Source organism: Miscanthus floridulus, chromosome 12 (genome assembly GCF_019320115.1).
Source record: "Miscanthus floridulus cultivar M001 chromosome 12, ASM1932011v1, whole genome shotgun sequence".
Classification (NCBI taxonomy): domain Eukaryota; kingdom Viridiplantae; phylum Streptophyta; class Magnoliopsida; order Poales; family Poaceae; genus Miscanthus; species Miscanthus floridulus.
In genome coordinates, this window is record NC_089591.1 from 43,896,132 (window position 1) to 43,917,461 (window position 21,330).

Consider the following 21,330-nt stretch of genomic DNA (forward strand, 5'->3'; position numbering starts at 1 on the left):
GCAGCCGAGCACGCTGGCCCTGCCCGCCGCCACACCCGCGCCCGCGTCCGCCCGCGCCAGCCCGCAGCCGAGCACGCCGGCCTCCGCGCCACGAACGTCGGCACGGCACGGCCGCCGGCCGGCCGTTGCGGCCGCCGCGCCCGCACGCCGACGCACCACCCCCTCCGGCCACGCACGGCGGCTGCCCGCCGAGGCCTGTGCCCGTGCCTCCCGGCCCGGTCTAGCACGCCACCGCCGCGAGGACGAGCGCCGCTGCCGCGAGGTACTCCCCTCATGTAGTTAGTATATTTAATAAAGTTAGTAAAATTAGTATAGTTAGTATAGTTAATAAAGTTAGTTAGTTTAGTTAGTATAGGTAATATAGTAAGTTAGTATAGATAGTAAAGTTAGGTAGTTTAGTTAGTAAAGTTATTGAGTCTAGTTATACATTGGATTTAGTCTAATTAGTTGTTGTAGTTAGCCTTGTATAGATGTTAATATTAAATTAGTTAGTATAGTTATAGTTAGAATATGTATTAATATTACTATGGACATTACGTACGACGAATTCGACGACTTGATGAAGTATGTTGAAATGCTTTTGTAGATGAATTATTGTGTTAGAGTTTTATATAGAGGAAGTGTTAGGAGATAAGATGATATGTTTGAGGATATGGAAGAAGAATTGGAATGGTTTGATGAACCTCCTAGCTTCAACGACCTTTGTGTCCATTTGAATGCAAAATTTGGCGGTGATTTCACACTGAATGGGAGGTTTGATACTGGAAAGACTAGGGCACACTATGTCCTCATGCCCTTGCGCGACCCTGCTCACTGGTCCCTCTACACTAGGGTTCTCCAAGGTTCCAATATGCCCATGGTTGAGGTGGTGGTGGAGAATGGGTACAGGATGCAGGGTGTTCAGGACGGCCCGTCCATTGATGGTTTTGGAGGCAATAAACAAGAATTAGGGGTCGAAGGGGAAGCAACTCAGGATAATATGGATTTGGACGATCAGTTGACGCAGGAGCAGTTTCATTCAACTGCAGTAGGCTATATAAGCAATGACTTTGATGTGAATGGGTTCGAACGGGAAGAGGAGGAGCAGGAGGAGGACAGGATCGGTGATGTAGTTAGCAGTGATTCAGACGATTCTGATGATGACCAAGGAGGTACAGATGTTATGCCAACATCGGCTGATGTCATGCTAGTACCGGTTCATACTATGCCATTACCAGTACCAACTGTGGTTTTGCATGGTGTCCAGGCTCAGGGTAGACTAGTCACAGATTTGGCTGCATATGATACCCCCTATTATTCATGGGCTAGAATTAGCGAAGCGCAGCAGTATGTTCCACCACCACCTTACACAGTGACTGAGCTTGAGCAACTAAGGTCCAAGAACGTACCTTTCAGGGGCATTCCGAACTATAGGGATGTCAGCATGACGGATATGGCAGTTTGTGACACCGGTCTCCAGATGTGTAGAAAATCATTGTATGACCATGAGAAAGAAACCCTTAGGAAGGGGATGATATTCAACACAATGTCAGAGATGAAACTCTTCCTTCAGGGCTATGCTGTGTACCACCATAGGCCGTACATTGTCACTCATTCAGACTAGGAGTTGAGGTACCACATGATATGCAAAAACGGTTGTATGTGGAGGTTAAATGCATGAAAGAGATAGAGTGATGGCAAGTGGAGGATAACTAAAGTTGTTGAACCCCACACTTGGCTAGACAATAGGGGGAAGGAAAATCATCAGTAGCTCACTACACGTTACCTTGCCCGTTGTATATTGGGGCTCGTTGATGACAATAACGACATTTCGATGTCTTCTTTACAACAGTCCATATCTGGATTCGTTAAGTACGATGTGACATACGAAAAGGCTTGGCGTGCCAAGCAAATTGCTCTGGCGATTCGATGGGGTAGTTGGGAGGAAGCGTACAACAGGATGCCCCGCATCTTATGTGCAATGCATCACTACAACCCTAGCTTGAAATGGTTTGTGGACATCGGAGGGATGTGTTTTCGGGACCCATTGAGGCATGTCCTCTATCGTGCGTTCTAGTCGTTCACGTAAACGGAACATGCATTCCAGTTTTATCGGCCAGTCGTACTTGTTGATGGCACTTTCCTAACAGGAAAGTACAGGGGCACCTTGATGATGGTTGTTGCTGTTGATCCTGAGACCAGATAGTACCCGTGGCTTTTGCTTTGGCAGAGGGAGAGAACAATGAATTGTGGTCATGGTTCATACGGCTTCTCACATGTACAAGTGCTTGGCCCATCTCGTAATATATGTTTGATCTCGAACCGTCACACAGGGCTTCTTAATGCTGCAGCTGAGCATATAGATGGGTTCCCGCCTCTAGTACATAGATGGTGCATGAGACACTTTGTCGCTAATTTCGGGTGGTGTCAGTAGAAGCAAGAGGTATGTGACAAGGAAAAGGCTCTATGGTGTGTACGTATAGAGCACTAGTTCAAGGAGACAAAGAGAGAACTAGACAAGATGGTAAATGAAGTGGGAAAGGCCTAGTTAGAGGCGCAGATGGAACAGAATGCTCAGTGGGCGTTAGCATATGACGAGGGGTGTTTCAGGTATGGCATCATGACCACTAACTCCTTTGAGTCCTTCAACTGTGCATTCACCGGAGTTCGATCGTTGCATGTGTCTGGAATTGTTGAGTTCTCCTTTCATAAGTGCAACGAATATTTTGTGAAGAGGTGGGAACTTGCGCAGGGAATATAGCTGAGCAGGGGCATTTTGGAAAGGCTGGAGCTAAACATTTGAAGGAGGCCAAGGAATTGACCAAGCAGCACACCGCCGAGCCGTATGGACCCTGCTGCCATATCTTTAGTGTACGGGGCAAGGGTGGCACAAGCTTGGGCGGCGATCGTTATGGTGGACGAAACTACCGAGTTGATCTTGAAAAGGTAGAGTGCAGTTGCAACGTCCCTCAGATTATGCATGCCCCTTGCTCTCATATGATCATGGCCTGCAGGGTTCGCAGGTACAACTATGAGGATCTGCCATATATGTCACCCTTGTATCTTTGATCGAACACCGTTAGTATTTGGGAGATGAGCTTCGAGCCATACCTTGACCCCACACAGTGGCCACCTTATAATGGTTATGACTACGTGCCGTATCTGGATCTAATGAAGGTAGGGAAGGGTAGGAGGAAGAAGAAGTGACTCAAGGGGGACATGGACGCTATGAGAGGGTACGGCGAAGACATGTACGGCGGGGGAGACTTCAACGAGACCCGTGGTAGGAATCTTTGCTGCGTTTGCAAACAATCTGGTCACAAGGCTAGCAGGCATAGAAGATGAGGGCAGCAGGTGCTTTCATATTGTGTTCGTATTGCATAACAAGTAGTTCAAATTTTGCAATGCCACATAATGTTAATCTAAATATTGTTAATTTGAATACTCTAACCCTTTGTTTATCAATTTGTAACAGGATGGCCCCTCCCACGCCGCACCAGATGTACCCCCTTCTTGAGGTGGAGTACGATGACCCCGTTCTTCCTCTGGATGATGAGGTTTCCGAGAGGAGTTCGAGGGATCCTTATATTCCTAGGACTTAGTTTGTTACGTTGAACTTATGTCGACCGAATATTGTCGTCGAAAACTTGCAGAATCATAAACCAATGAAAATGTTATGTGGCAACTTATCGTCCATTTATTGCTTCGTATTCGTTTCAACTTGCGCACGGTCGCAACAACACTTGGGCCGCGTTTAGTTCGGCCCCGGATTTGGCGCCACCGGAATCCCAGGACTGTAGCGACACTGTTGCGCACTGTATCATTTTGTTTTTATTTGGTAATAATTGTCCTATCGTTGACTAATTAGACTTAAAACGTTCGTCTCGCAAAGTACAACCAAACTGTGCAATTAGTTTTTGATTTCGTCAACATTTAGTACTCCATGCATGTACCGCAAGTTTGATGTGACGGGGAATCTTCTTTTTGCATAGTGCCAAATTCTAGAATTTGGGGAACTAAACAAGGCCTTGTAGTTTTTTACAACACCGACAACAGCTCAATTGAGGCTGGTCGGTTTCTGCCCGCGTCACTGACGCACCGTGGACTATGGCGCGGTAGAACCTGGGCTATGGCGTGGCTGAACTAGTAAGCTATGGTGTTGTATTCGAGATAATTTCACTCAATTACGTTCGTTTTAGAAATTCTCAACGCATGATACAAACATATGTGATCACTTAAGATCGAACATGGGTAATCCGAGTACATGATACATGGGTACAATATACTAGTAGTTCAAATGGAATATAAGACAACACAATAGAATTTCTAGTACATAGCTACATTGATCATTAATAAAGCATGGAACTAACAGACGGCGCAATCAAAAAACCTCAGTCAGAAACATACTGAGTAAGCAACTCGTCGTTCGAGTACCAATCCTCAACCACTACCCTATTGCTGTGGCTAGGCTCACCTGCATTGCCCTGATCTGCCTTTCGCCTATAGTAAGCGACCTCCACTTCGTCTGCGGCCTCTACGGCCTAAGTGAAGAATGCATCGTCATCCTCCTCTGCCTACAAGCCCACCTCTGCTGGAGCGATGAGCTCGCTCAGTCTGGCAGTGTCATCCTCAGCCTCCTCCGCCTGCAAGCCCACTTTTGCTAGAGCGATGAGCTCGCTCAGTCTACCAGTGTCGTCTTCAGCCTTCTCCACCTGCAAGCCCACCTCTGCTGGAGCGATGAGCTCGCTGAGTCTGGCAGTGTCGTCCTCATCCTCGTCCCCCTCATCAGACAACACAATCGGTGATTCAACGGTGTGACCAGCTCGCTTTCTGTGCTCATCTTACTTCTTTTCCTCGTACCTTGCATGAGCCACCTCTGTAGCATGTTCCTCGCTACATCCAATCCCTTCATGTATAAAATGCAATTAGTTAGCAACACGATTATATTACATTTAAAATTAGGCAACCAAAAAAGGCTTTCAAACTCTCACTGGCGCATAATGCAACAACATGCTCGTTCAAGACCTACATCTATACTCTTGTCTCCTCCCTTACCTCCTTCCTTGCCCTCTCCTCCTCTAACGTCATCCATCTCTCCAATCCCCATTTGTCAAGCCCAACGTCGATCGGGTTACAAATACCGCGCTGTCTAGCAAACTCACGCATCTTGTCTTTGTGATGTTTAACGAAAAGGTTGATGTAGTTAGGTCCATATCCCCTCTTCTGTGCAATTACTTGCTTCCCCTTCAGTTCATCCAAGAACTTAACTTGACCATCATAACATTCCCACCTGCATTTCCTAGTGCTCTGTTCAAATGAAAAATTATATCATATATGTCTTAGCAAAAGAAATAAAATACGATTTCATGGTTACCACAAAAATAACCAACCTCATCATAGTCAACCATATGGCCGCAATAATGGCCTATTCCAAGCTCCGAAGGGACTAGACCGTAGTTGGATTTAACACCACATTCGCAATTGACTGGAGGTGCTTTGTAAATTAACCTTTCTTTCTTCTTTTGCTTTGTCTTTGGAGGTTCTTCAGGCCATTTGTTCTTAGGACCATACAGCCACTCCTTGAAACGACACTTCGCCATTGAATACACCTAAAAAACGTGACATTAGTACATGAACACATATAACTCAACATTTCAACACATACACTTTGCACTTACTTCATGCTTGTTTGGACACAAACTCCAACGTATTCTTAGGGTTTATCACAGCTCGATCTCCGCAATCGCACAGAGGAGGTTCCTCAAGTCATCTAACTGTGGCTAAGTACTTCTCCTTAGCCATCATTGGAGGGGGGTTAGGGGGAGGTGGAACCCACCGCTCGAAGTGCTCTCGTGGATGTCGCCCTCTCCACCAATCATCAAAAAGGAGGTACCTAGGGTTAAACTTGTCTACACCATAGATCCACTAAAAGAAAAAGCACCTCTCATGGGCCTACACAACAAAATTTCAACAAAATATTAGTAACCTAGTAATACAAATGAAGAAAAAAACATACGGAAACAATTACTTACATTAAAACGACTACATGTGTAGAAGCAAAGAGCCGCTGTGTCTAGATGTCTCGATTAAAACACGTCGGCCGGACGACCACAATCACAATTAGGGACAGGGAGTTCAGGAGGAACGGGGACATCTTTGCTAGACTCGTCGGGGTATAATTCTCTAGGATGATCCTGTTTTTGCCACAACTGCTCCCGAAACATGTCTTCCATTTAATAAAACAGTTAAAAACAACGCAAATTAATGTAAAATATAATCATTTGCATTGCAACTCAAATAATATAACCAACACTTATAGCAACAAAAACATACATGGTAAACATACTTCTAACTAAATAATTAACCTTAACATTGACAAAATCAAACTAATATCTTCCTTCAAATCGTAGCCCATAGTTCCCAAACATAATTTTCCTCCTAACCTTAACTCTCATTCATAATATCCTATCCACCATTCAAACAAAAATCAAAAGTGCGTCATTACCTTGAACGAGGACGAGGAGGGAGGGAGGCGGCAATGGAGGGCCAAGCGGGCGTCATGCGTGGCGGCCAGGCGCGTGTGGGAGGTCTTGCTGCTCGGTAGGGGGGAACTGGCCGTGGGGTTTTATTCGGCTCTGCTGCGCCATGGATCAAGGCGCGACACTGCCGCGCCAAGATCGGTGACGCGGCAAGCCCAGCCATGTCACTGGTCAGCGATTCCGGTCATCGCCACGTCAGCCCACTGCCGCGCCACCATGCATTGCGCGGCACAGGCTTTTGGCCGTGCCATGGAAATAGGCGTGGCCAAAAGTGTTAGTTAAAAAACAGACAGTGTTAGATTTAAAATTAGTTTTCAAAAAGTGTTAAAATTAAAAAAAATCACTACGATCTCGAGAGGAAGGGAGGATGTTGTTTGTGCTAGACAGTGTGCTAGAGCATTAGGGGTGATGCGCTGAGTGTATCATGGGATTGGAAGGCACCAGAATTCTGGGTATATGGCTTTGCGTCAAGGTGGCTACTGTTGGTATTTATTAACTTGTCACTTATTTAGTAGCCACCTATTATAAACCTATATCTCCTAACATTACTTTACTAGGTTGTCATCCCTAGTGATGAAGCCAGATATGCTTGTTGGTACTACATATCATTACTACTAGAATAATACTAAGTAGTTCTTTATTAATTTATGTGACTAGGAAGAATATATAAATATATGAATGAAAAGGATGTGTAAGCACACAGATAATTATACTATTATAGCACTTCACCCAAGAGTATTCTAGGTATCGTTATTTATATTTTTACCATAGGAAAGGTCTAGCATGGACATGTATTGATAAATTATACTATTGGTGGAGAAGTAAACCATAACCAATATTCTAGTCATAATAGGGATAAGTCATAAGATAAGGTATATATATAATAAGTATTGATCATCAATAATGATAAATCATTCAGAATACTCCTTTCTATAGCATTAGCATGGTCAGGTAGAATATTAAAGGAATAATTCCTAAGTCATTCTTAATTACAAGTCAAAACATACATTGATTAGTGCAATTGTACCTAGTAATCACGGCTATGGTTATCTTTATATCTACACATAAGGGATACTACTAAGGAAGATTAAGAACATAGCTTGTTCTTTCTTCGTAACCAGACCCTTGCACCTATATTCGGAGAGTAGACTACAAAGGACTCAACGGGAGTGTCACATCCGCGATCTATCACATGACCTAGAATATAGGGTGTATCCATAGGTAAACAATATATAAGCACCACGCTTACACAATGTCGACCACACACCCCGTGTACTTTAGAGTGAGCGCTATACGAACTTATGCATGTTATATTGACGGTTTATAATGGTTGTTAACTACTGTCAATAAACTCCCGCAAGCTTAACCTTTGCTAGTCCCTTAGCAAAGCTACACTTAGTAAATGGATCAAGAGTTGAGTTGATGCTTTCACTCCTCAAGAGTACACATGCGCTCAAACAAGAATTCTCCTCTGGATTGGAATAAACCGATCTGACTTTCAAACTTACCCATATTACCTTCAACCATGGGGCTTCTTAGCCTTCACTTGGGTTTTGAGCAATTGAAAGATAGAATGATAAGTCAAGCACTGTCTCAAATTATTTGCTCAACCATTATTCTAGAGTTTTTATATAGATTTTTAAAATAAAACTCAAAGCTTCCTTTGTATGGCACTCTCAAGTCTCTCAATATATGTGGTATTTGGGATCCTCACCAAGGCAATAGCGGTGTTATGCCTTTCTCTTCCTACAACTAAGCCTTATGTGAAGCTCATAGGAGTGAAAAAAGCATGAAAGAACAAACTTGCAATACATATATTGTAAAGTCAAACCTCAGATCCAAAGAGAGTTGAGTCGTAAATCAAATGAAGATGTGCATGTGTCTGGATGTATGGTGGATATATTTGGTGGTTAACCTAATTCTACTATGCTTCTTGAAAACATCTCTCTTTTGAAACTTAAAAACAACTTTGCAAGAAAGCATGGGCTATCTTATTCATCTTTTCTTCTTTTTCCTGGGAGGGCATCTAAGTACCCATTGTTTTAAATATCTCAGACACTTGTCCATTTTTTCTCATCTTTCTTCTTTTTTTATGAATAACTTTTGTATAGCCACATGCTTCTTTTCTGCAATAGAACTTTTGAGAGATAGCAACAAGAACTTTGGAGTATTTATTTGGTGCATATCCTATCAAGAATATTTTTGGTGTTTACTCCCAGTGTAGGAGTAAAACATTTTTGGGTGGATCTAGATGGAATGACATGTTGTTGCGCCTACCCCTAGTGTAGGAGTAGTGCGTATTTAGGTGGTGTGTACATGATCTTGATTTTAAAAGCATGACAAACCTCTCATAAGGGTCAACAAAGCTTGACCAAAGTCAATGCAATGCAAGCATCATATATGAGTGGAAGTTTTTCTAATCTAAATATCATATATGGCTCTAGTAGGAATTCAAGCTTTGTCATACAAGAGCTCATCATGTAGGATTTTTATGTTTTTCAAAAGATAAATCTCCAAAACTTTAGTGTCACTTGAAACAAGATAAACAAGACCTTCTCATATCATATCCGTCAATTACCTAGACTTAGATCAAGCATATGCTACCCACGAGTTTCAAGTTTAGAGTAAATTCTTATATCAAAATAGTCATATCCAAAACTCGGGAGAATTCAAGGCGGAAAACTAGGTACTTGAAAGGAATTACGATAGAGCAACTATTCATCATTTCCATTGCAAGAGATTATTTTCAGGGTCCTTTTATTTTATTTAGCACTTAAAAATCAAACTTCAAGAAAACTTAACACACCTTTAATTTTATTTTCAAAATTTAAGATCACACCTTAATATATATATATATATATATATATATAACTAGCTAAGATAAATTTTTAGTTTGCTTTTAGTTTGTAATGCATCTTTTTATTTCTTTAGCAAATATGAAGCAAACTTAGAAATAGTAAAACCAAAAGAGAAAGAAATACTTAGCTAGATACATGGGGATGCTCCTCCCCCAAGCTGGATGTTGTCATGGTCTTTCTTAGAGTGAGTCTACCAGTAGAAGTCTTTCTCATCCGTCTAGAAGTTTTGTTCCTCGTGCAGCGAGTGTAGCGACAGTTCGGGAAAATGTACTTTGGATGGATGGCTTTACTCTTGATCATCCTGCAAAATACTTCAACAAGAACACCAAAACTCGTGGCACAGATTAGGATAAGGGGTTAGAGGTCAACCGTTCAGAGATTTGTTGTCCGTGGGGGTTTAGACAGATTTCCTAATTGATAAAGTTCTAGAACGATGTCTATTTAATATTTTTTTGGATTTTCTTATTTATATAATGCAGAAAGAAAATATGCATGCATGATATATTGTAGCACCTGGTTTTAAGAACAAAACCTGATACGCACCATATGTGAGCCTAGGAAGTCAAATCTCATATATAGCTACAAATAAGGGTAATATCAAAAGACAATGCTCAATATATAACGTACTTAGTATAAAGAATATAACCTTAGACAACAAATAGTGGAAAGACAACTCCGATCTTCGGGTGAAGACTCCAATCCATAGGGACAACTGATTGGTTGATCATAAGCCTAACTCCTCCAGACTAGCAATCTAGTACCCATCTGGGATTTTTCCAAAGATTTAAAAAGTAAAGCAAGAGTAAGTACATGTCATACTCAATAAATATAATATGGGGTTCATGAGGCTCAAAAGGATGAAACTGGTTAACTGCGATTAGCTTTTAATGAGTCATGATTTTAGCAATAGGGTGGCAACAAGTTTATCCACAAGCCCACATAAACACATGATCAGATAAACATGAATAATAAATAGCATAAACAGTAATCATTAGTGAGCATCTTCATCATCAGTATTATCAGTGTTCATCATCTATTCCGTAAGGGTTCCAAGGCCGTTCATGACCGTGAGCACGGCTGATATACCAGTTTACACTCTGTAGAGGTTGTACACTTTCACTATGAGTCGTGATTTATCCTTTCGCATGAGGTAGCTAGCCCCTTGACCCACAACCTAGGAAGGTCAACATGGTTCACTATGAAGCCTTTCAAAGGATTGTCTAACAAGTTAGGGCCACTAAGGTTTCCCCATCAATAAGCATGAACCCCCTCCAATGAGTGACTATCAAAATACTAAGAAACCAAAGTGCACCTTCTTGGCAGTCCAGATCATACCTATCAGAGCCCCTCTTGTGCCATAAAGGTAACCACTAACAAGCTAGAAAAGGTCCTCATACTAACATAAAGCCAGAGCCATGTAGCCCTCACAACTGTACTATAAGTCCCGGATGTTCGCTTACAGATAAGTCCTTAGGGAGAGGAATCTAGAGCACCATAAAATAGCCCAATGCTCTAGCCCCCTTGTTCCATGTTGCTCAAAAGCATCTTTTAGTGTTTATTGCATATACCATTAGTCAAGTTACAAGATCATGGCTTTAGTTGAGCACTTGCATCATACTGCCTAATGCATAAACCAATAGGAAGGTACAATGTAACAAAGTACTAGGAAATCCTTAGTGGTAGTCAAGGTAGACACATGCAGTATGAATTAAATGATTAAAGGTATATAGGACAACAAGGAAGATCCCATGCTACACTTGCCTTAGACTTAGATCCTTCCTCCAATCCAAATCTTCAAAGATCTGCTTCTTGATTCACCACGTATAACTCACCGACTGGACATGAGCATAAAGCACCACACAAGCAATCCATGCAATCATACACGAAACAAACAATAGATCTAAATTATAACAATACACCAAACATAAAATTGAGATGAAAAGTTTGTAAAAAAAATCTACGTCTCGCTACGAACACAAAGACGCGAAAAACACTCTAATCAGAGCTATAACAAAAAAGATACATCTACTAATAGATCTGTTTCGAAAAGAAACTATAGGCTTTATTTATTTTAACTATATAAAATCATATATAAAAGATATTTTATAAATAATATAAATTGAATTAAGTCAAATTTAGATTTGAATTATAAAACTAAAGTAAAACAAATCATATTTTATTTATAAAATCCAGTTGCATAATTATTATTCAAATTAGAGTTTAAGCCATGAAATTCTAGAAATAGTGACATGATAGACATTGTTACTAACGCGTAGATCTTGTTGCAATGAATCTAGCGCATCTTGAACTGGTCAAATCAGAGCTAAAACGTAAAAGATATGATTTAAATAAGATTTCCTTTAATAAAATAATAGATTAAATCTAACCTTGAATTTTAAAAGTTGAAAACATATCTAACAGTAGTATGAACATGTAGATTATGGAATTACGAACCTAACGCATGTTGAACGGGTCAAATCGGAGTTAAACGGAGAAGATACGGCCTAATGAAGGTAGTGGCAAAACTGTAAATAAGTGGAACTTGATTTTTGAAATAAAATAAATCAAATTCTAATTTTCAGACGATGGAGGGACCGCAGGTACGAATAGAAGAAAGGGAAGGGGCTCTTTAAAGTAAAATCAGGGACAACAGGTTTATACTGAAAAAGCTGGAGGGGGTTTTCTACAAAAAGGCCATGGCGAATGGGTACTGGTTGATCTGGACCATTGGATTAGATGTAAACGGCCCTAATTAGCAGTGGGGAGGGAAGGAAGGGTGTTTTAGGCTAGAATAGTGGTCAGGGCGGTGGTTGACATCGCCGGCGACGAGGGAGCTCATTGGTGTTCATGAAAACAGCCCTAAAGGCCATGGATTGGTTCGAGAAAAGCACAGGAAGGGAGAGGGGAACACGACGGATCTATCTAGGGTATCAATTGAAACCGAGGCAACGAGAGTGGGTGTGGTGGCTTGGATTGGTGGCCGGTGATGATTCAGTAGAGATGCGCGGTCGATAGGAAGCGAGAGAGAGCAAGATAAGGCACCTAGAGCTTCATTACCTCGCGACGAAGACTAGAAGGTGGCTCTGATCAATGTTGGGGCATGACAGCAGTGGAATCGCATGCGACGGCGGTGAGCTAGGTTTCGAGCAATGCGGTGGCTTGTGATAGAGCTCGGGTGGTGGCTCGGAGACGGCTAGGTGAGGGCGGCACGATGCGGGCTTTAGCTTTTATAGAGACGGAGCGACGTGGGCAGCACGGCAAGGCAGTGCCATGGTGGCATGGGGCTCTCGGTGGCGTCCAACTCAAGCTTAGTCCCAGTCGGACCCGAGGGAGGAGAAGGCGCTGACGTACGGGTCCCACATGGTAGCAAAACAAAGAGGAAAAGAAGAGGGTCGCACCTGTGCTTCGGCTGGGCCAGAGTTTGGCCAAAGGGCGAGCGCGTTGGGCCTACTGCCAACCGGAGAAAAGGTGAAGGGAGGAGTGGGCCTATGGCCTAGGAAAAAATAGGACAGGCCGGCAACTGGCTTTGGGCTGAATAGCAGGGGAGAGTAATGAAAAATACTTTTCCAAATTTTCTTTTCTATTTTCCTTTTTCATTTTCAAACTAAATTCAAATATGACTAAGATCAAATTTGAATATGGTATCAAATACACTTTTCAACTTAATTAAAAATGAGAAATTTTGGTAAGTTCACAAAAATAAATTTTACATCCTTTTTAAATTCTTTTATTTTCAAATTTTCTTTTTCCTTCTTTTCTTTTAGTTCAAAGCCATTTTTAATTTATTTTCAAAAGCAATTTAAACCATTTTGAATCTTGATTCAAAACCACTCAACTCAAAAAATCAAATGCACCAGCATGTATGCACAACCATGTTGCTATACCCTATGATGAATTTTTAATTTAATAAAAAAAATATTTTCCTATATTTCATGTGCACAAAATACAAAATTAAATCAATTTATATCTTTTTAGAAAAGAGCAAAATTTAGGATGTTACATATATATTATTATTTTTATGCTACCACAGTGAATACTCCCTTGGGCTTTTACACACCGAGAAAATTTAGGCTTTATGATGCAATGATGTAATGCAGTCATGAAACTTTTTATCTTCCTTTTCTAAATGTGATGCTAATACAGAAAAATGAATATGCTAAATTGAAAAGTAATTCATGCAATATTAAAAAGTAAATATGGATAACTACCGATGTTACCTCCCGGCGAGGGTCCAGATTTTTATGTCCTCTAGACAGGACTTGACTAGAGATAATCCTTTATTCTTCGGGTGCATAGGTTGCACCTTTTGTGATGGTGACTTGTATGTTGCCACCTTTTCCTTCCATCCTGCTTTGTCTGTAGACTGGTCTTAGGTGGAGTAGGTTCATATTTCACAACTTCTTTAGGTTCTTCATCTTCATTCCATTCATTCTTTGGGAGTTGATTCCTTTGATGTTGGGATGATCGATGTCTCCTCCTAGAGCGGGACTTCTTCGACTATTCATAAGTGGTATAACTATTGAAATAACAACATACCTTTTCTCTAGGGAATTAGAAATGGACTTGTCTAGATCCAACGTAGATGATTGCATTGGTTGTGTTGAGGAACAGTCTTCCCAATATAATAGGTGTATCATCTTCTTCTTCACCCATGTCTAGAACCATGAAGTCAGTAAGGGCAAACTGATCTTGGATTCGTACCATGACATCTTTTGCTATTCCTTCCAGAAATCAGATAGAGTGGTCTGCCATCTGTAATTGCATATATTGAGAACAAAGGTTCATCACCGAATAAGTATTCATATGTTACCTTGGACATTATATTGACACTCGACCCAATGTCGCAGAAGGTCTTATAAAAAATTCTTTGTCCAATGGTACACTCGATTGTGGGTATGCCTGGGTCATCCTTCTTAGCAAGGAATAGTGAAGTGAGGGGTGGTCGTACTCTGATCGAAGTGTGTTGATCATGTTAACTGATTCTTCTTGAGGTTGCCTGGCCTTGTTCTTCCTCTTTCTCCTGTTGTTCTTCTTCTTGATCACTGTTGTCTATTCGGACAGGTATGGCATCTATGGATGTCAAGGAGATTACAGGATGCGGTTCTTGAAAGAAAACTTTTCTTTCTTATCCTTGATTGTGAAGCAGATCTTAGCACTATCGGCATAGATGATGGCTTTTACAGTGCTTAGGAAAGGTCGGCCCAAAATAATGGGTGCCCTTACATCTCCACATATTTCCAGAACCACAAAGTCTATGGGAATATATGATTGTGCCACTCGAACAATGGCATCTTCAAGAACTCCCTTGGAGTAACAGAGTGACTGATCTGCAAGCTATAAACGCATATTTGTGTACAACAAAGTATCTCCATTATTTTGATCATAAATTACCTTAGGCATGATGTTGACACTTGCTTCGAAGTCACAGACAACTTCTTAAAAATGTGAGATCCAATGGCGATGGGGATGATAGGTCTCCCTATATCGCTCTTCTTTTCTGGCAAGTTATAGTCTATCCACCTTCCCATCAATGGTTGTATATAATAATATGATGCATTATGAATATAAAAAAGATTTGCAGTTTCTAGATCATCCGGTTGCCCCAAAATCTTACCTTTGTCGGACAGAGAAACAGGAGCTACCAGGTGAGCTATTTGTGATTCTACCATTTTATTTCTTAAAGGCAGAAGCAAAGCTATCCATTCTATTATTTATATTCTCTAGAATTTTATTATTGGTAGCTACCTTTCTTGATAATCCCTTAATAAGTTTGGATTGGCCAACAATTAATTCTCTGTAACACCCCAAAATTTGCCACTTTTGAAAATAGAGTAAAAATGATTTATTTCTGAATTTTGTGCACATGAAAACATAGGAAAATAAAATTTTTCATTAATTTAAAATTTATCATAAGGTAGCAACATGTATGTGCATACATGATGGTGTATTTGTTTTATTTGGTTGAGTGGTTTTGACAAAAATTTAAAATGGTTAAAAATTGCTTTTGCAAATGAAATTAAAAATGGCCTTGAAGTAAAAGAAAAGAAAGAGAAGAGAATTAGAACACAAAAGACTTTAAGAAGTTGTAAAAAATATATTTTTTTAAAAACTTATCAAAATTTCTCACTTTTTTTTAGTTGAAAAGTATATTTGAAACTACGTCGGAATTCGATTTGGATCATGTTTTAAAATCTGGGTTGAATTAAGAAAGGAAAATAGAAAGATAATTGGAAAAAGAAAACTCCGTACTCCTTTTCTCGGTTTTGGCCCAGCCGGCCTGTTCTCCCTTCCCCTGGCCCAGTTCCCTCTCAGCCCCTGCAGCCCAGCTCCTCCTCTCAACATTCAGCCCGAGCAGCAGCCCACCTCGCCTTTGGTTGCAGCCCACTCTTGCCTCCAGCTCCCTTGGCCCAGTGCACCGGCCCAGGTCGAAGCTAGTCCGAAGCGCCACGCCATGCATCCCCTCCCTCTCTACTGCGCTGACAGATGGGGTCGCCTTGTCAGCTCCATCCCCTCCACAAGCTCGTATGCCGCCCGGACACTCCATCACCAAAGGAGTTCGTGCTCGTTCCGCCCGCTCCGTTGTCTTGCGCCGCAAGCCGCTTCTACCCCATATAAACCGGATGCCCATGCCCGTGTCCCCCAATCCAAGCTCCAGGGTCGCATCTGATCTCACCGAGACGCCGAATAGCCCCAAGCTACGTGTGGAGGTAAGAAACCTTTTGAAGTCATTTTCCCCTCGTTCTTTCGCTCTCAGTACCTTGTGCGACTTCATCGTTGAAGCTGAGCTGCAAGCTAGCACGTGCCGCCGTCACCGTCCCTCCACTACCTCAACCGATGCCTCCATAGAGTTCTTCGAGTCTCCCTCTTGCTCCCTGTCTGTTTCCCATAAAAGATGGTGGTTGGAATCACTGAAACCGACTTCTTCGGTGAGCTCATCCATGGCACCACCGCAGGCACCTCACCGCCGTCACTGGTCCGGCCAGCGAGCTTTTTCTCTCCCCTCCGATCCGATCTTAGCCGACCAGTGAAGATCCAACGGTCTGAGTTAGCCGATAGCCTTTCGCGTGGCCATCTTTATAAAGACCCCCTCGGTTTCTTCCAATTAGAACCCGCGATCCATTGTGTATTTCATGGATTATGTTTTCTTCTTTTAAAAGCGTAGTCTCGTCGGTTTAGATACAAAATACGTTTTCATTTATTTATAGATTTGCCACTGATTCTGTTTTAGTCATAACTTCTCTTTTTTAACTCCGATTTGATCGGTTCAACTCGTGTTAGGTTCATATTTGCATTGTCTACATGTTTATACCACTGTTAGGTATGTTTTCAACTTTTAAAATTCGAGGATAAGTTTAATCTATTATTTTATTAAAGAAAATCTTGTTTAAATCATATCTTCTATGTTTTAACTCTATTTTAGCCTGTTCAAGTTGTGCTAGATTCATAGCGACAAGATCTACGTGTTAGTAATAGTGTTTACCATGTCACTATTTCTAGAATTTCATGGTTTAAATTCTAATTTGAATAATAATTATGCAATTGGGTTTTATAAATAAAATATGATTTGTTTTACTTTAGTATTATAATTCAAACTTAAATTTGAATTAAATTATATTATCTATACAATATCTTATATATGTTTTTATATAAATAAAACACATGAAGCTAATAGTTTTATGAGTAGATCTCTCGGTAGTTGTATCTTCTTAACCGTAGCTCCGATTAGAGTGCTTTTCGCGTCTGTGTGTTCGTAGCGAGACGTAGATTCATTTTACAAACTTTTCATCTTGATTTTATGTTTGGTGTACTGTTCTAATTTAGATCTATTGTTTGCTTCGTGTATGATTATATGGAAGCTTGTGTGGTGCTTTATGATTTCGTCTAGTTGGTGAGATATACGGGGTGATCAAGAAGGAGAAGAACGTTGAAGATTAAAGCTTACCGAAGGATTGGTGTTTAAGGCAAGTATAGCATGGGATCTTCCTTGTTGTCCTATACACCTTTAATCATTTAATTCATACTACATGTGTCTACCTTGATTGCCACTAAGGATTTCCTAGTACCTTGTTACCTTGTACCTTGATACCTTTGGGTTATTGCATTGGGTAGTATGATGCTAGTGCTCAAACTAAAACCATGATCTTGTAACTTGACTAATGGTATATGCAATAAACATTAAAAGATGCTTTTTAGCAACATGGAACAAGGGGGCTAGAGCATTGGGCTGTTTTATGGTGCTCTAGATTCCTCTCCCTAAGGACTTATCTATAAGTGATCATCCGGGACTTACAGTACAACTGTGAGGGCTATATGGCTCTGGCTTTAGCTCAGTATGAGGACCTTTTCTAGCTTGTTAGTGGTTACCTTTATTGGCGTAAGAATGGCTTGACGAATCAGGTATAGGACAGCCTCTACTCTTATGTGTATAGCCGTGATGGAATTGTGCCATTCAATAGGGGGGTTCCTACATCTGTTTGCCGAGTGAATCTAAGGGCCCTAACTTGTTAGATGAACCTTTGAAAGGCTTCATAGTAAACCCTGCTGACCTTCCTTGGTAGTGGGTCAAGAGGCTGATCACCTCGGACAAAAGGGTAAATCACGACTCATAGTGAAAGTGTACAACCTCTGTAGAGTGTAAAACTAGTATATAAGCCGTGCTCACGGTCACGAGTGGCCTTAGAACATTTAGGGAATAGATGATCACTAATGGTTACTGATGATGAAGATGCTCATTAATGATTATTGTTTATGCTATTCATTATTCATGCTTACCTGATCATGTGTTTATATGGGCTTGTGATGAACTTGTTGCTACTCAATTGCTAAAATCATGACTCATTAAAAGCTAATCATAGTTAACTAGTGTCAGCCTTTTGAGTCTCATGAACCCCATGTTATATTTGTTGAGTACGACATGTACTTACGCTTGCTTTATTTTCAATTATTTGGATAAAAATCCTGGATGGGTACCAGATTGCTGGAGTATGGAGGAATTAGGCTTGTGATCAACCAGTCAGTTGTCCCTGTGGATTTGGAGTCTTTGCCTGAAGATCGGAGTTATCTTTCCGCTGTCTATACTCTGAGGTTATATTCTTTATACTAATACGTTATGTATTTAAGCATTGTCTATTGATATTACCCTTATTTGTAGCTATATATGAGATTTGACTTCCTAGGCTCACATATGGTGTTTATCTAGTTTTGTTCTTAAAACCGGGTGCTACAAAGTGGTATCAGAGCAGTGCTGACTGTAGGATGCAAGCCTAGTAGAAACTGGTCGTTTTAAGGTTTATAAGATGCTACAAAAACTCTTGCTCTATGAACCTTGATATTTTCTTCTCTACTATATTTCTACCCTTGCTATTCATCTCTACCTTGGTGCTTATTTTAAAGTCTTTGTTCTCCTCTTCACTCCTTAATTTTATATGCTTTTAGAACTGTTCCTCACCACCTTCTTGCGTAATCTAAAGATAAGTCTTAGGATTGTTACCCCTAGTACAATGAGGACGATAGTATCGCAAGTTGAGTCAATGATTGAATTGTGCATCTTTATTGCTTGTTGAATTGTCATTATGCTTATGATTGTTTTGCATCTTTGTAATGATTGCAATCATCTTGTTGGGTGTTCCCACAATTTCATTTAGTTTATAGGCCTAAGATATAAGGATTAATAAAATAAATAGTTGGGATATGGTTTTCTTCTTGTTTTCCCTATCCTGTCTTTTCGGAGCAGTCCGTACTCTTCATTTTATATCTCTGATTTTGGACAATCATAAATCATGAGAAAATTCTGGACAATAGTAGACTTCAATATCTTTCTCTGAGCGCAAAAATCACCTTGATAGCTATTTTGGTTATGGAGATACGAAAATCACAAGGCGATGCATCTGTGCTGTTTGGAATCTAGAGTAGTTTTTGTTATGCACTATTTTCGACCAAGTTAACTGAGGAATTTGGAAAAGTGTTCTGTAAGGAAGTTGTGGAGAATTGTATAATCTTTCCATCGGTATAAGCTGTATCTTCATCGGATTAATAGAATGTGAGTTACAACTGTTTTACTGCACTGCTGTTTTTCATTCCGCAAGGAATTCTAGATTTCTTGTTCTTGCCCATACACAAGAGACTCATTGGGATGTCAGGACGTAGTGATACTAGTTAGCTCCTCTGAAAGAAGGTGCAAGCTACCCTTCTTGTGTCCCCTAGTCTATCTTTTCTTAAGGGGGGTAGCCAAGTGAAGAATTTATAAGATAAAGTATCCTACGATCTAGTTTGCGCAGCAGAAGCGTGGTGGTACCCAAGGATGTGAGAGAAACTCAGTCTCAATGGGTTTTGATTAAAGGTTCAAGGGAGGTTTAACCAAGATCATTAATGTATTGATAATGCTACTGGAAGAGGTTTTAAGTTAGTTTGGATCAAGAAACCTCATGTAAGTGTTTGATGGAATCCAAGAAGAGGTTGGAGTAAAACCTAAGTATTAGCTTTGTTAGATCTAGACAAGAGTTTTATAGCTACAATGACGCACCCTATCAAGGTGTGGGATGTGTCCTTATGCAAGAAGAAAAATGTAGTTCCTTGCTCATTAAGTCAGCAGAGGAAGCGTGAGTTAAACTACCTAGCATGTGATCTAGAGTTATCCATTGTGAAGCATGGAAGTACTGTCTTTTTGGAAGTAAGAGTGATATCTAGGAGGAACACAAGAATCTACAGGACATCTTCACTAAGTTGGTCTTGAGCTTGTGTTACCCTCGTTGGAATGAAATTGCTTATGACTTGGAAAAGTGCTATCACCTGGAGAAGCAAAAGTCGCGACCGATGCCCTTAGCAATGGAGAATTGTGCTAAGAAGGTTCGGGTGACACCAAGGGCTAAGAATTGAATTCCAAGTTTGAGCAACTTGACCGGAATCATTAATGTTTTGAAGGTTGGTAGTAGAAATTCCTTCTGACTAAGAGATTCGTCAGGCTCTGTTGGAAGATAAGTATTTTAAGGAAGAAAATTGGTATTATAGGAAAGGTGCTTAGTGATTGAAGTTACCTGAGTATCATTTGGAGTATCTATCAGAATCTTGGAATCCTTTTGGTAAGTTATTTGGAGTAAGGTCAACAGGTGTGCAAAGTAAAGTGGGATCCTTATCAAGATGATGGAACTGCACGAGGAAGTAAAGAAGAATTCAAAGACAGAGTATTCCTATCTCCTAGTCGACGTCGTCCGAATCTCGAGGACAAGATTCATCTTAAGGGGGGTAGAATTGTAACACCCCAAAATTTGCCACTTTTGAAAATAGAGTTAAAATGATTTATTTCTGAATTTTGTGCACATGAAAACATAGGAAAATAAAAATTTTCATTAATTTAAAATTTATCATAAGGTAGCAACATGTATGTGCATACATGACAGTGCATTTGTTTTATTTGGTTGAGTGGTTTTGACAAAAATTTAAAATGGTTAAAAATTGCTTTTGCAAATGAAATTAAAAATGGTCTTGAAGTAAAAGAAAAGAAAGAGAAGAGAATTAGAACACAAAAGAGTTTAAGAAGTTGTAAAAAATATATTTTTGAAAACTTATCAAAATTTCTCACTTTTATTTGAGTTGAAAAGTATATTTGAAACTACGTCGAAATTCGATTTGGATCATGTTTTAAAATCTAGGTTGAATTAAGAAAGGAAAATAGAAAGATAATTGGAAAAAGAAAACTCCATACTCCTTTTCTCGGTTTTGGCCCAGCCGGCCAATTCTCACTTCCCCGGCCCAGTTCCCTCTTAGCCCCCACAGCGCAGCTCCTCCTCTCAGCATTCGGCCCGAGCAGCAGCCCACCTCGCCATTGGCCGTAGCCCTCTCCCGCCTCTAGCTCCCTTGGCCCAGTGCACCGGCCCAGGTCGAAGCCAGTCCGAAGCGCCACGCCGTGCATCCCCTCCCTCTCTACTACGCCGACAAATGGGGTCGCCTTGTCAGCT